The sequence below is a fragment of the Cebus imitator genome, unplaced genomic scaffold (assembly GCF_001604975.1).
Source record: "Cebus imitator isolate Cc_AM_T3 unplaced genomic scaffold, Cebus_imitator-1.0 Scaffold17, whole genome shotgun sequence".
NCBI classification, from domain to species: Eukaryota; Metazoa; Chordata; class Mammalia; order Primates; family Cebidae; genus Cebus; species Cebus imitator.
This window is the reverse complement of record NW_016107332.1, coordinates 8,914,517-8,929,978: the sequence shown is the minus strand read 5'-3', so window position 1 is coordinate 8,929,978 and position 15,462 is coordinate 8,914,517.

The following is a 15,462-nucleotide window of genomic DNA, read 5'->3' as shown; positions in this document are numbered from 1 at the left end:
AAAACAAAACTAAACTAAAAATCATGCTGTTTTAACTCTAGCTCTGTAGTATAGCTTGAAGTCAGACAATGTGATCCACCCAGTTTTGGTCTTTTGCTTGGGCTGTATTTGGCTAATATGGTTCTTTTGTGATTCCATATAAATTTTAGAATTATTTTTCCTATTTATTGACAAATGTCGTTGGTATTTTCATAGAGATTGCATTGAATCTGTAATATATTTCCATGTTTCGGTGTCCTCTTCAATTTCTTTTATTTCAATTTCTTTTATCAGTGCTTTAGAGTTGTCGTGGTAGCAATCTTTCACTTCTGGTTACTTCCTAGGTACTTAATTGTATTTGTAGCTATTGTAAATGAGATTATTTTATGATTTCTTTTTCAGATTGTTCAATGTTGGAATATAGAAATGTTACTGATTTTTGTATGCTGATTTTGTATCCTGCACATTTACTGAATTTGTCAATTCTGGGTTTTTTGGGTTTCTTTTTTTCTTTGGTGCAGTCTTGAGGCTTTTCTGTACAGAAGATTATATCATCTGCAAAGAAGAATAATTTGACTTACTCCTTTCCTATTTGGATGCCCTTTATTCCTTTATCTTGTGTAATTGCTCTAGCTAGGACTTCGAGTGTATTTTGAATAACTAAGATGAAAGTGAACATCCTTATTTTCTTTTGTGATTATAATTACAATAATGTTTTACTCATAATGCCAGCCTGCAAACTGTCTCTTCACTTGTTTGTGATGGTACATAAATTTTAAGCCAGGATGTAAATTGCCCATGTCACTAAGCGTATTGTTGTGTTCTGTTGACTATATATAATATATGATATGTCCATATATGTAATATATATGTATTTCTATATAATATATATATTTTGGGGAGGGGGATTTCAAATCTATCTTAAAATAGGAAGCAATGCATCAGTTGATTATATGTTTTTCTTTGCCATTAAATATACCAAACATGTTATTCTTTATATGCATCTTCTTAAAAAAAATTCCTACAATTAAAAATATCCACCAGTATATCTTTAAATGTCTTCATCCATTTTGTGGTGCTAAAATAGATTATCACAGACTGGATGATTTATAATGCACAGATTTATTTTCTCATAGTTATAGGGATTGGGAAGTCTAAGACCAGAATTCCGTAAGGGTCTTCTTGCTGCATGGCAGAAGATAATAGAGCAGAGGCCACAGGAGACCAAACCTTTACTATTATAAAGGCAACAGTTCCATACATAAGGGTGAGCCCTCATAACCTAATCACTTCTTTTTTTTTTTTTTTTTTTTTGAGACGGAGTTTCACTCATGTTACCCAGGCTAGAGTGCAATGGCGCGATCTCGGCTCACCGCAACCTCCGCCTCCTGGGTTCAGGCAATTCTCCTGCCTCAGCCTCCTGAGTAGCTGGGATTACAGGCACGCACCACCATGCCCAGCTAATTTTTTGTAATTTTTTAGTAGAGACGGGGTTTCACCATGCTGACCAGGATGGTCTCGATCTCTTGACCTCGTGATCCACCCGCCTCGGCCTCCCAAAGTGCTGGGATTACAGGCTTGAGCCACCGCGCCCGGCCCCTAATCACTTCTTAATGATTACAATAGAAATTAAATTTCTACATGTGTTTTTATGAGGAAAGATATTTAAACCATAGGAAATGATTATCCTTTATTCCTCCTGGTATTTTTTTATTCCTTTGGCTCTGTAGATACAGTTCTCTCTTCAGTTTAAAAATATTGTTTTACATTTCTTCCTACATCCTCAGATTTTAAATATAATATCTTATTTTCAGAGAATATTTTCTCATCCATCCTGCGATTTACTTTTATTCAAGCCCATACCTCTAGCACCATTCTGTAACTCTCTATCACAATCAGCTTCTGATTGTTACTTTCACAGAACTGCCATGGATATGTTTACTGGTAATCATCATCCATTTCTAGCTAATGTAGGCTGATTCTGCAGACAGCAGCAGAGGTGGGGCCTCTTGGCTATAGCAGGTCTCCTGATTGTGGAAGACACTCATTGTGGCATCCTGTGGAGCCACCAGCTGTAGAGGCAGTTTGCTATGTGGTTTCCTAATCCTAGAAAATACAATGTTATTAGATTTTTAAGGCTACCTAAACAAATTACCATAAATTTTGTAGCTTAAAACAACAGAAATTTATTTTCTCACAGTTCTGAAAGCAAGGTCTCCAAAATCAAGTAGAGTCAAGACTACTCTTCTTCCAAATACTCCAGGCGATAATCTGTTCCCTGACTCTTCCCGCTTCTGGTGTCTGGCAGGATTTCTTGGGCTGCACCACTCAGATCCCTTTTTTAGTCTTAGATAACCTCTTCTGTGTCTCTCAGGACACTTGTCATTGGGTTTAGAGCTCATCCAGATAATTCAAGGTAATCTCATTTTAAGACCTTTAACTTAATCACAGAAACAAACACTTTTTCTCAAAATTGAATTCACAATTTCCATGATATAGAGATTTCCTTTTGGAGACCACTATTTGCTCCACTAAGGCAGCATTCCCCTTGGGTTCTCAGCTTTGCAGTATAAATTAGAGAGTCTTTCCTGAAACTCAATTTGGAGTTGCTTTTTCTTAGGCCTTGCACTGATTCTTCAACCTTTTCTTAACCCATGTTAAACTATTTTCCGAATAAATTAGATAGAAACTCTGACAAAGATAGCACTTTTCTAAATTTATAATCAATTCATTAAAGTAATAATAGCTGTTGTTTTTACTGTATGCCATACAAATATATGCTTCTAAAAGGTTAGATCTATTCTTGTTTAGTTTATTGATGTATATATAGTGATGTATTTATAGTGATCAACAGGCCTGGTAAAAATAATTAAAGACCCCATCAACAAATGAACGTCAATGACCTGCATATTATCTTGAATTTTCATTTGCTGTATTCCATTTCCACTGTAATTTATGTAGCCTTTTTCTTCCTTTTGTCATATTCCATAATATATTGAAAATTGTTGTAATTTGTTCTTTAATTTGAATATGTAAGATTTTAATTCATAACTTTATTTTGTATAATAGTTTTCAATTTTTTTTTTTATTTTTAGATTTATTGCTATGTATTCTGGCCCATTCTAACGTTTATTTTTTTTTGTCTACATCTCATCAAGTTATTTGTTTAAAGCTCTTCCTGAACATTGTACTTTGCATCTCTTAATTCATAGAGCCCATGTTCTCATGAAATTCACTAAGAATATAGTGAAGATTTTTTTTTAATTTACCTCAGTTTACTGTGGCAAATACTTTGACTCTCATGCTTCTTCTGCACTTCTGCCTTGCCATCTTATATTTTGTGCTTTGCATTTTTTAGAGGCCCCAGAAGAATTATGTGCTCAACACAAATGAGGAATTGATAAAATTTATACTGAAAAAGTTGACTTTTTGTTGAATGAGGAATGAATGTCGAGTAAATTTGCCTTCTTTACACTCACTGGCCATTTGATTCTTTTTGAAAATATTCTCTAAATTCTCAAGATAAAGGGCTGGTACATCTGCATAATTCCTAAATCAATTTCCTATGGACAAATGCTTCCATGTTAGTCATCTTTTTATGATTAAAAGATTATCACTGGGCAGGGATGCCTGGTGGCTTCCTAGTGGTGGAGCAACAGGTGATCAGCCTGTTCTTGAATACTCCAAAATCTAGGACATTTTCTGCAGTAATAGCAGCCATGCTGTCTATTTCCCAACTTCACTGATCCTGGGTGAATCGGTTCATCCAAGACCAACCCTTCTGAGAAAACAAGTTGCCCTGGTTTTTGCACAATTTTAAGAAATATTACAGAGGTAACACAGATAAAGATGACTGACTAGTTGCAGACAAGTGGAACAGCTCCCATGGAGGGACTGAGATAACTGGAGGGCTTTTAACAGATCTTCAGAGGGACGGTGCTGAGAGTGGACAGAGGGAAGACAAAGAAGCTGGGCTGAAGTGGGAGAAAGCTGGGCTTTCTTTGTGGGCTACTGCACACTGGGACTCCTTTTTGAACTATAACAGCTCCGAGAGAACTGGTGAGTTGAACTGACAAAGAGCAACGCACTCTCCCCACAGGACTCTGTAACCCCAGCCTGAAGGGACCACTCAACCACCACAGACACTTGACATGGCAGGAGAGCTGCTTAGAGAAGTGTTAGGGCAGGAAACCAGCTGATGTGCCATTCAGAAGGTCTGGTGAAAGAGTGTCTGTAGTGGAGCATGGCCAGGGACGGGCATCCCCCTGGGCTCAACTTGTTTCCATAAGAGACGTTAGCTTTGGAGAACTGTCAGACCTAATCTCTACAGAGCAGTCTTTCACATCAGATGAGGCTGGCCTGACCTGACCACTCCTTGGTCTGCTTACCTCTCCTGAGGCCCTAACCTGGTCACACCTGCTTACATGGCAGTCTGAGGTGTCCTGGAGTCCACACGGTAGCTTCCATACCTTGTGGGTCTTGCCTGATGAGTGAAGAGCTCCAACAAGGCAGATTGTACAGCCACATACCAGCCCCATACTGCAGCCTCCCCGGAGCCCAGGGCAACTCCCCACATCACTTTGCTAGTGAGTGTCTGCACAGGCAGGTTTTGCTTTACTTGCTCTTCCAGTACATGGAAATATAATATTCTCTTCATCCCCCACCAACTGGCATTGTAGACAGAGTCTATGGTGGGCACAGAGACAACAAGCCCCACCCCCACCAGTGTTCCACCCTTGGGCTAAGACTGTGCAGAGAACAGGGAATACTCCCACACCTTGAGCAATCACTTCTGCTTTTGGGGAACAGAGAAGGCATCCAGGCCTGTACTGACCAACACCCCACCCAAACCTAAATCACCTTCATTGCAACAGAACTCAGTCTACAGCAGGGGCACCCACTCTCCACTTCCAGCTGCTTTGTGTCTGCCACTGTGCTAAACACCAGATTGAAGCAGGCACCTCTTCTTCCATTAACACTCTAATGCAGCTGCCACACCTCAGCTCCTCAGCACAGCGGACTTCAAACATCAAAGAGCCAGAGAGTCAATTCTGGGCCCAATACAAGTTCCACAGAGGTAGGGCACACAGTCAGCAAGTTGGGAGCTGAGAGTTGGACCCCTCAAGCAAATCTCCCAGAAATAAAGCCAGTTGGCTGAATCTACCTTAAACTACAATTAAACTCTCAAGGTCATCAAATAGGATAAAAGAAAGAAAAATCTATCCAGAGGTCAGCAACCTCAAAGATTAAAGGTAGATAAGCCCACAAAAATAAGAAAAAATTATCACAAGAATAATGAAAACTCAAAAAGCCAGAGTGCCTCGTTTCTTCCATATGGCTATGTCACATCTACAGCAAGTGTTCAGCACCAAGCTGAGGCTGAAATTGTTACAATGACAGAAATAGAATCTAGAATATGGATAGGAATGAAGTTCATCAAGCTGAAGGCATATGTTGTAATCCCATACAAGAAACCTAAAAGGCATGATACAAAATTTCAGGAACGGACAAACAGTACAGAGAAGAATGTAACTGACCAGACAGAGGTGAAAAACACACTCAGAATTTCACTATGCAATCACAAGTATTAACAGAAAAATAGACCAAGTGGAGGAAAGAATCTCAGAGCTTGAAGACTGGCATTCTGAAATTAGACAGAAAAGAATGAATAGAAATGAACCAAATCTCTGAGAATATATGATTATTTAAAGAGATAAAATCTATGGCTGACTGAGGTCCGTGAAAGAGATGGTAAAAGTGGAACCAATCTGAAAAACATATTTCAGGATATCATACATGAGAACTTTCCCAACCTAGGCCAACATTCAAATTCAGAGATGGAGAGAACTTCAGTAAGATAATTCACAAGAATATCATCCACAAGACACATAATTATCAGATTCTCCAAGGTCAAATTGAAAGAAAAAAAATGTTAAATGCAGCTAGAGAGAAAGGTCAGAGCATCTACAAAAAAGCCCATTAGACTAACAGTGGAACTCTCAGATGAAACTCTACAAGCCAGAAGAGATTGGGGGTCAATATTCAATATTCTTGAAGAAAAAAAAATTCCAACCCAGAATTTCATATCCAGCCAACCTAAGCTTTATAAGCAAAGGGGAAATAAGATTGTTTTCCAATAAGCAAATGCTGAGGGAATTTGTAATTATCAGTCCTGCCTTACAAGAGCTCCTTGAGGAAGCACTAAATGTGGAAAGGAAAGGTTGTTATCAGCAACAACAAAAACTCACTGAAGTACACAGACCAGAGACACTATAAAGCAACCATATAAACAGGTCTGCAAAATAGCCAGATAGTATCATGATGACAGGATTACAATCAGATATATCAATACTAACCATAAATAAAAATGCATTAAATACCAAATTAAAATACACAGAGTGGCAAACTGGATAAAGAACCAACACTTATTGGTATGCTGTCTTCAAGAGACCCATCATATATGTAATGACACACATAGGCTTGAAATAAAGAAATGGAGAAAAATCTATTAAGAAAATGGAAAACAGGCAACAGCAGGGTTTGCAATCCGAGTTTCTGACCAAAACAGGTTTTAAACCAACAAAGATCAAAAAAGACAAGAAAGGAAATTATATAATGATAAAGGATTCAACTCAATAATAAGATCTAACTATCCTACATATACTTGCACACAAGAAAGAAGCACCCAGATTCATAAAGATGTTCTTACAGACTTTCAAAGAGAAACACTCCCACACAATAATAGTGGGAGACTTTAATAACCCACTAACATATTGGACAGATCATCAAGAGAAAAAATTAAGAAAGGTATTCAGGACCTTAACTCAGCACTGGATCAACTGAACCTGATAAACATCTACAGAACTCTCCACCCAAAACAACGGAATATACATTTTTCTCATTGCCACATGGCACACTCCTAAGCAAATGCAAAAGAACTAAAATTATAACAGTCTCTCAGACCACAGCACAATCAAATTAGAAATCAAGACAAAGAAATTCACCCAAAATCATACAATTACAGGGAAATTGAATAACCTGCTCTTAAATAACTTTTGGGTATATAAGAAAATTAAGGCAGAAATTAGGAAGTTCTTAGAAACTAATGAGAACATATACATAACATACAAGAATTTCTGAGACACTGCTACAGTAGAATTAACAGGAAATTTATAACACTAAATGCTTGCATCAGAAAGTTAGAAAGATCTCAGCTAACAATCTAAGATTATGCCTAAAATAACTAGAGAAGCAAGAGCAAACAAATACCAAAGCTAACACAAGACAAGAAATAACCAAAATGAGAGCTAAACCGAAGGAGATTGAGACATGTAAACCTTTCAAAAAATTAGCATATCTAGGAGCTGGATTCTTGAAAAAAATTAATAAAATATATAGATTGCTAGCTATACTAGTAGTGAAAAAAAGAAAAAAAAAATACAAATAAACACAGTCAGAAACAACAAGGGGGATATTACCACTGATCCCGCAGAAATACAACTATCAGAGAATATTATGAACAAATCTATGAATGTAAGCTGGAAAATCTAGAAGAAATGGGCAAATTCACCTTGGCCATATACACCTTCCCAAGACTGAACCAGGAAGAAATTGAATCCCTGAATAGACTCTGAAGTTGAGGCAGTTATAAATAGCCTACGAATCAAAAAAAAAAAAATACTCTGACCAGAGTCACAGCTGAATTCTACTGCATGTACAAGGAAGAGCTGGTACCATTCCTATGGAAATTGCTTCAAAAAATAATGAGAAGGAAGAATTCCTCCCTAACTCATTTTATGAGACTAGCATCATCCTGATACTGATATCTGTCAGAGATACAACAACAGCAACAATAACAAAATAACAGGCCAATATCCTTGATGAATATCAATGCAAAAATTCTCAACAAAATACTGGCAAACCAAATCCAGCAGCCTATCAAAAAGCTTATCCACCATAATCAAGTATGCTTCATCCTGGGGATGCAATGCTGGTTCAACATACACAAATCTATAAAGGTAATCCACCACATAAACAGAACCAAAGACAAAAACCACATGATTATCTCAATAGATGCAGAAAGGGCTTTTGGTAAGATTCAACATCCATTTATGTTAATTTTCAATAAACTAGGTATTTAAGTAACATACCTCAAAATAATAAAAGCCATCTATGGGAAACCCGCAGCCAACATCAGACTGAATGGATAAAATCTAGAAGTATTCCCTTTATAAACCAGCACAAGACAAAGATGCCCTGTCTCACCACTGCTAGTCAACATAATATTGGAAGTCCTAGCCAGGGCAGTCAGGCAAGAGAAGCAAAGAAAGAACATTCAAGTAAGAAGAGGTGAAGTCAAACTATTCCTGTTTGTAGCTGACATCTTATATGAAAAAGAAAAACAAACCCTATAGTCTCAGCCCCAAAACTTATTAAACCGATACAAAACTTTAGCAAAATCTCAGATACAAAACCAATTGTGCAAAAACAACTAGCATTCCATACACCAACAACAGTCTGAGGATCAAATCAGGAATAACCTCCCATTCAAACTTTCCACAAAAAGAATAAAGCTCCTATGAATACAGCTAACTAGTGTGGTGAAAGATCTCTGTTGAGAATTTCAAAACACTACTCTAAGAAGTCAGAGATGACACAAACAAATGGAAAAAATTCCATGCTCATGTATAAGAAAAATCAATACTGTGAAAAATATCATATTGGCCAAGTGATTTATAGATTCAATGCTATGCTTCTTAAACTGTCATTGAGATTCTTCACTGAACTATAAAATAAGCTGTAGTCCAACCTGGATGACAGAGCCAGACTCTGTCTTGAAAACAAAATAAAACACAACAAAACAAATAACAAAACAACCCAAAAAGCAGATGTACAAGTCAAATGTAAATTCTCATGTCTGTGTTCTTAATAATAAATAACAAAGCCCATACATATTTATAAAATAATTTTAAAAAATGCTTGATGAGCTATATTAAAACATCCCAGTATGATACTGAATAGTGTGTCACCTATTTGTTGTCTTACTAACAAGTCTTGAAGAAAGTTCTTTAATGTCTTTATTACACTGTTGGTAGCAAAGAAAATTAGTTTAGCCACTGTGGTAAGTGGTTTAAAGAGTTCTCAAAGAACTTAAAACAGAACTATCATGTGACTCAGCAATTTAATGATGGGATATATACCCAAAGGAAAAGAAATCGTCTACCAAAAGACACATGCACTTGTATATATTCATCGCAGAGCTATTCACAATATAAAAGACATGGAGTCAGCTTAGGCGCCCAGAAATAATAATTGAATAAAGAAAAAGTGGTACATATACACTATGGAATATTATACAGCCATAAAAACAACATTATGTTACTAGCAGCAACATGGATGCAGCTGGAGGCTGTTATCTTAAGCAAATTAATGGAGGAAGAGGAAACAAAATACTGTATGTTTTCACTTATACATGGGACCTACTCATGAATGTAAAGATGGCTACCATATACACTGGAGACTGCTAAAGGGGGCAAGGAAAGACAGAGACAAGGGTTGAAAAACTATTGAATACCATGTCCTGTACCTGAGTGACAGGATCATTTATACTCCAAATCTCACATCACTCAATATACCCAGGTTACACAACTGCAAAAGTACTCCTTAAATCTAAACTACAAGTTAAACATTTTTTTAAAAAGTAAAGAAATTCTGACACATGCTACAACATGAATGAATCATGTGGACATTATGCTAGTGAAATAAGCCTGTCACAGAAACTTGTTTCTTTAGTGGTTAGTTACATTTCTTCAGAAAAAAATCTCCAGCTGCATATTTTTGATCCTTTAGTTGTATAATTTACATATACTGCCTTTAAAATGAAGAAGGACTACTCAGAAATATCTTGGGTCATTTGCTTTTGTCCTGTAATCTCCAGAGATATTGGGTCATTGCCTTCTGGGGTTTAATTTTCAGAGGTCCATATCTTACCTGTTTTTTGTTATTGCTTGTTTATCTTTAGATATACTCTCTCTATTGTATACCTAACAGCATAATTTTTTTGGTCTTCATTTCTAAACGCTTTTTCATCTGCATGTTTATTAGGAAAAGTTTATTTTAGCTGGAAATGTATATAAATCTCTATTATTTTTGCCCAGAAAATTTTGAACTGTTTCTGTCTAAATAAAGTATATTTATTTTGGTGAATGACATCTTCTATCATATTATTAATTTTTATTTATTGTTTGTATTTTATTTGATATTCTTTAAGAAGTTGAATATTCTCAAATGAATAGAATGAAATAATTTCCTGTTTTCCATTATCTGTCATCTTCATTTTAGTTATTAATTTACTGCTATTGTTGTTGCTGCTGTTTTATGAGATGGACTCTCGCTCTGTCACCCAGGCTAGAGTGCAATGGTGTGATCTTGGCTCACTGCAACCTCCACATCCCATGTTCAAGCAATTTTCCTGCCTCAGTCTCCTAAGTAGCTGGAACTACAGGTACATGCCACCATGCCCAGATAATTTTTGGAATTTTAGTAGAGATGTAGTTCACCATATTGATCAGGCTGGTCTTGAACTTCTGATCTCATGATTTGTCTGCCTTGGCCTCCCAAAGTGCTGGGATTATAGGTGTGAGCTGTCACACCTGGCCACATTCTATATTTGGAAATATGTCCCAACTCCATCGTAGACATATTTGATTAAAATTCTGCTGTGTTAAATCTGTTTTACCCTGCTTCTGTGTGGATATTATTTTGTTTTATTTTTTGTTTCCTGCAACAATTTATTTTCCCAGTTACTTTTGTTTTTGATTCCCTTCTTGGTTGAACACATTCTATTATTTACTCATTATATCCCTGCCTTGTTTCGTAGAGACCATACATTTTTTGTCCTACTTGGGAACATAGAATAGTTTATATACATAAAATATATACATATATATGTATATATTTTCTCATTTTTGAATGTGTGTTTTCTATTTTAATCTTCAATGTAATATTTCTTTTCAAACACCAAAATTATTTATAAGTCCCATTTTGGTAAATTTTTATTTTCTAATATTTAATTGTAGAGAAATAATATTTGTCATTAGATATTGATGTGATACTTATTTATATCCATTGCTTAATTTTAGATACTGCCAAAAATCTTCCCCTCCATTCTTTAGAGTCTATTGTTTCTAGTAAAGAATCATTAATGCAGTTCACTAAAATAAGAGAATTTTCATCTGCCTTTCTTGTTTTACAACTTTAAGCAGAAGAGCGTTATCTTCCAGACTATCTGAAAAATCTGAGTTTCTTCCCAGTAAACATGCAGGAAAATGAAAAGAACTATTCTTTAGTGAGGGCTTCCTTAATCCTTCTATCTCAACCACACTGTGTGCTCTTTGATGGCATCTCCCAAGATAAGAATTCTCCATATAACCTGCATAAGACATTGGTCAAATTCTCTTCAATGATAGTATGGCATAGCCTTAGAATTGTAGTACCTGGATGTATGAGAAAGACATGAAAAAAATTTTATAAGACAGATAAAAGAGGGAGGTGAGAAAGAAGCTCATAAAATGATACCACATTGGCTACTCAAAAGACGCTTCCATAGTTTATGGGCAGTGTCACAATTTTTAACTATTTTTCCCAAAATTTGCATCTTAATGGAGGGAAACAATGTAGTTAAGAACAAAATCTTATTATTTCTACTTCCGCTGCAACAATGAGGATTTTAATGAGAAAAGTATACATATATCTACAAGCATTGTTCACCAATTCAAATCCTTCATCACTTTCATTGGTAAAATTCATCATTTTAATTGGCTTATTGCATATTCTTATTATTTCTCCGTGGTATTATTGTTAATAGTTTTGTTGTGCTCAAGGGTACTGTGATTAAGAAATGAGAGTAATTAAATCAGAAACTACTAAACCTCTGGTATGTTAATGTAGAACTTAACACACATCCTAAAAAGGTACATGGAAAATATGTTAGGACCTTTTACAAAAGTGTGTCCTTACACAATTTCAGGTGCATAATTGCTTAAATTATCCCTTTAAAATATACATAAGAACAAGATTTTACTCCTTCCCACAAAGACTCATTTTATTTAGTAGCCCAGTATCTTAGTTATGTTTATTGCTCTAGAGAATGTCATCATTGTAGTAGAGTCAAGCCTAATAAGCAAAAATTAATTTAAAACCCATCATGTACTGACAATTCATATCAATATATAAAAATTTTTAGGGGACAAAAACATATAAGTTTGAATATTATACTGACAGAGTATCAAATTTAGTAATAGTTCAACAAATATCTCAACAGAAAATTGAATTTTATAAAGAGATTAAAATGTGAGGAAAGCTATAAGATTTCAGTCAATGCATGGATAACTGAAGGAGGGAAAATCTGACATGAAACAGAGAGTAAGAATGAAAATCTGTGTGAACCCAAATAAATGTTCACTACTACAACCAAAATCTGTGTCCTTATAGAATGTCATTTGAGAACTGTGAGTAACTGTTATTATTAGCATTTTAAATTAATGAATTTTATATGAATAAAATCATGTAAAGTAATTGGAGCATATAGTCTTGGAGCCACTGATCATTCAAAACTACTGCTAACACTTTAGGCCATGCATGAAGAATAAAAACACAAATAGTTTATTTAATTTCTATATGATTATACAGTCTTGGTGTTTTAATCTTGTGTATGAGATTAAATAGACATGGTTAGCTAACTTTTGGTAATTTCAATACATTCTTTCTGAAAATTATCTTTTAGATTAAAAAAGTATGGAAATAAAATTAGAATATATGCATTTTATAAAAGTATTTGATAAAATATTGACATATTTGCAGCCAGTCTGATATTTTCTAGTGAACTACTGACAGCTGGAGAGCGTCATCAACCTAATTTTCATTCAGCTGTTTCAAACGGCGTATATTCTTCACCAAACTACATAGATACATTTATCAATTTCTGCAGGCTGTGAATTATAGATCCTGTTTCAGAATGTGTTGGGCATGCAAGCTAAAAGAAAAAAAAATGAGCTGAGAGCTTAAAAATACTAATTTCATTATGTAGGTAATATTTGTTAAGCATTGCAACTCATAGGTAATTTATTCAGCGTGTAAAAGATTACAATGATAAGGAATAGCTTAAATCTAGTTTCATTTTATTTACATTTAAATGTTTAGGAGGTTGATAACCTTTCACTATTCCTTTTGTTGCATGACTAAATCATGCTAGAATATTGCTATATTAATTTTGCACTTTTTTCTCACCAATTCTCTGTCAATATGGCAGAAATTGTTTTTTACCCAAATTCTTCTTTTTTTTTTTTTTGGCCCCTTTCATGCAAAAATAAAAAAGAAGAAATTGCATCTAGGCACTCTATTGTCCAGCCAAACTATCTCTTTCAGTCTTCCATATAATTAGAAATGGTGGACAGTTCTTTTTTTTTTTTTAATTTGAATGACAGCCAAAGTGATATCTGCCATTTTTATTGTTGGGTGACAGAAAATTGGTGTTCATTTCATACTTACTTTCTCTTTTCTGCCAGAGAAAGCAGACATGGTAGTGACCCAGCTTCAACCGTGCTTACAGCAACAATGTCCTAATACTGTAGTTGGAAAACTGAAGGCCACAGGCTAAATCCTTCCCTCTGCTTGTTGTTAAAAATTTTCTTGAAATATAGCCATGCTCACTCATGACATGGAGTCTGAGACTAGTTTCCCATCGCAGTGGCTGTTTTGAACAGCTACAACAAAGACAGTACTTCTGGGAAGCCTAAAGTATATACACACTGTTCTTTTACGTGCTTAAGTTTCCAGACCCCTGCCCTAGGAAATGGAGGAGCAAAAGGATGGAAGCAGCCTGGGTCCCTGAATGAACACACTGAGCAAAGCTACACCACTGCCAGGAATGACAGACAAAAAAGAAACTAATTTTTTAAGCCACTGTATTATTGGCTCTTCTAATTACCAAAATCTTGATGTTTTCCCAAACTAAAGCCAGTCAGAAAAAAGCATACGAATGAGCATCGGTAAGGAAATAAGTAATCAAAATATCTAACCAACAGTCTCCTAACTCTGCAATAAGGCTTTATTTCATTCTAGGTAGTTTTTCTCTTTCAGAATAGACATCATAGATAAACATATTATTTTATAAAAATAATACTAGTACATTGTTGGATTGTTGCAATAGATACTTAGTGTGTCCTTAAATTTATAATTAATGTGCAGGCAATATAACTAGCTGATTTTCATAAAAGATCAATTTGTCTAATGAATCCTTAGCTGAAGTGCTGTACCTTTTTAATGTAATATCCAAAGAATTTTATATGTGCAATTTTAACATTATTGGTCTTAATATAAACAACATATTTTCATTTGTTCAGGGAATATTCAATTTATCTGATATATAATTCAAGATACTATTGCCAAATTTATTCTATTAAATGTTCTCAGATTCAGGAGAACCAGTTATTTAGAGAAAAGTCACAATATTGTTTTTATTTTTAAGAATAATCTAACAGATGTAGAATGTTGGCGAAATTAGTGTTAATTATAAGACCAATAGAGCTAGGATAAGAAAACCCTACCACATCGTTCTGTTTGTTTTGTGAAACTAGAATCAACTAGGAACAGTGAATCTCCCCAGCTTCTCTTCCCATAGTTCCAAGACATAGGCCTAAGCAAGTAGACTGATTTGTGAGGTTAACGAAGTATTCTTTCCAATTTCTAACCTCTCTACCCTTTTATATCATTTGCCATAATGGGGTGATTTTATAATTTCCCACAAAATACAATAGCAGGGAAATGTGTCTTTGAATTCTGGAAGTCACACTCTCCAAAAGCAAATTTAGTCCATGATACTATGTTAATAAGACTCCTTAAACACCAAGCTTTGTGTGCTGGTAATGGTGATTTTTCATACACCAAATTCATATATCAGAAAACTGAGAAGGAGAAAATGGAAAAACACATTACACAGCAGAAGAATGTATAAAAAGTTAAAAGACTAATGACACTAGAATAATTCAATTCGCTGTGCTTGTCTTCTGAAAATAATATTAGAACATCACAAGTAACCTTTAGCGGATTAAATAACATAGAAATGGTTAAGTTCATTTCCTCAATATCCAAAATCTCAATGGTACTGTTAATACCATCTGGCAGCAACAGAATAAAAATGATTTATGAAAAATAAAATATTTAATATAAAAGATCTGAGAATATATTACAGATTATATACACAAATGACAAAGCCATAAAAATAATAAGAAAAAAAATTGACTAAAATTAAAAGCTAACAACACAGTGTCATGATATGGGAAATATGTACTCATGACTCAAATAAAATATACCATACGCCATGATTAAAATATAATGAAAGTCTACTTATATACTAGTCGTGTTTGGTGCTTATTTGTAAGCAATGAAATCTGACTCATTTAATTAAGCAATAAATAATTTATT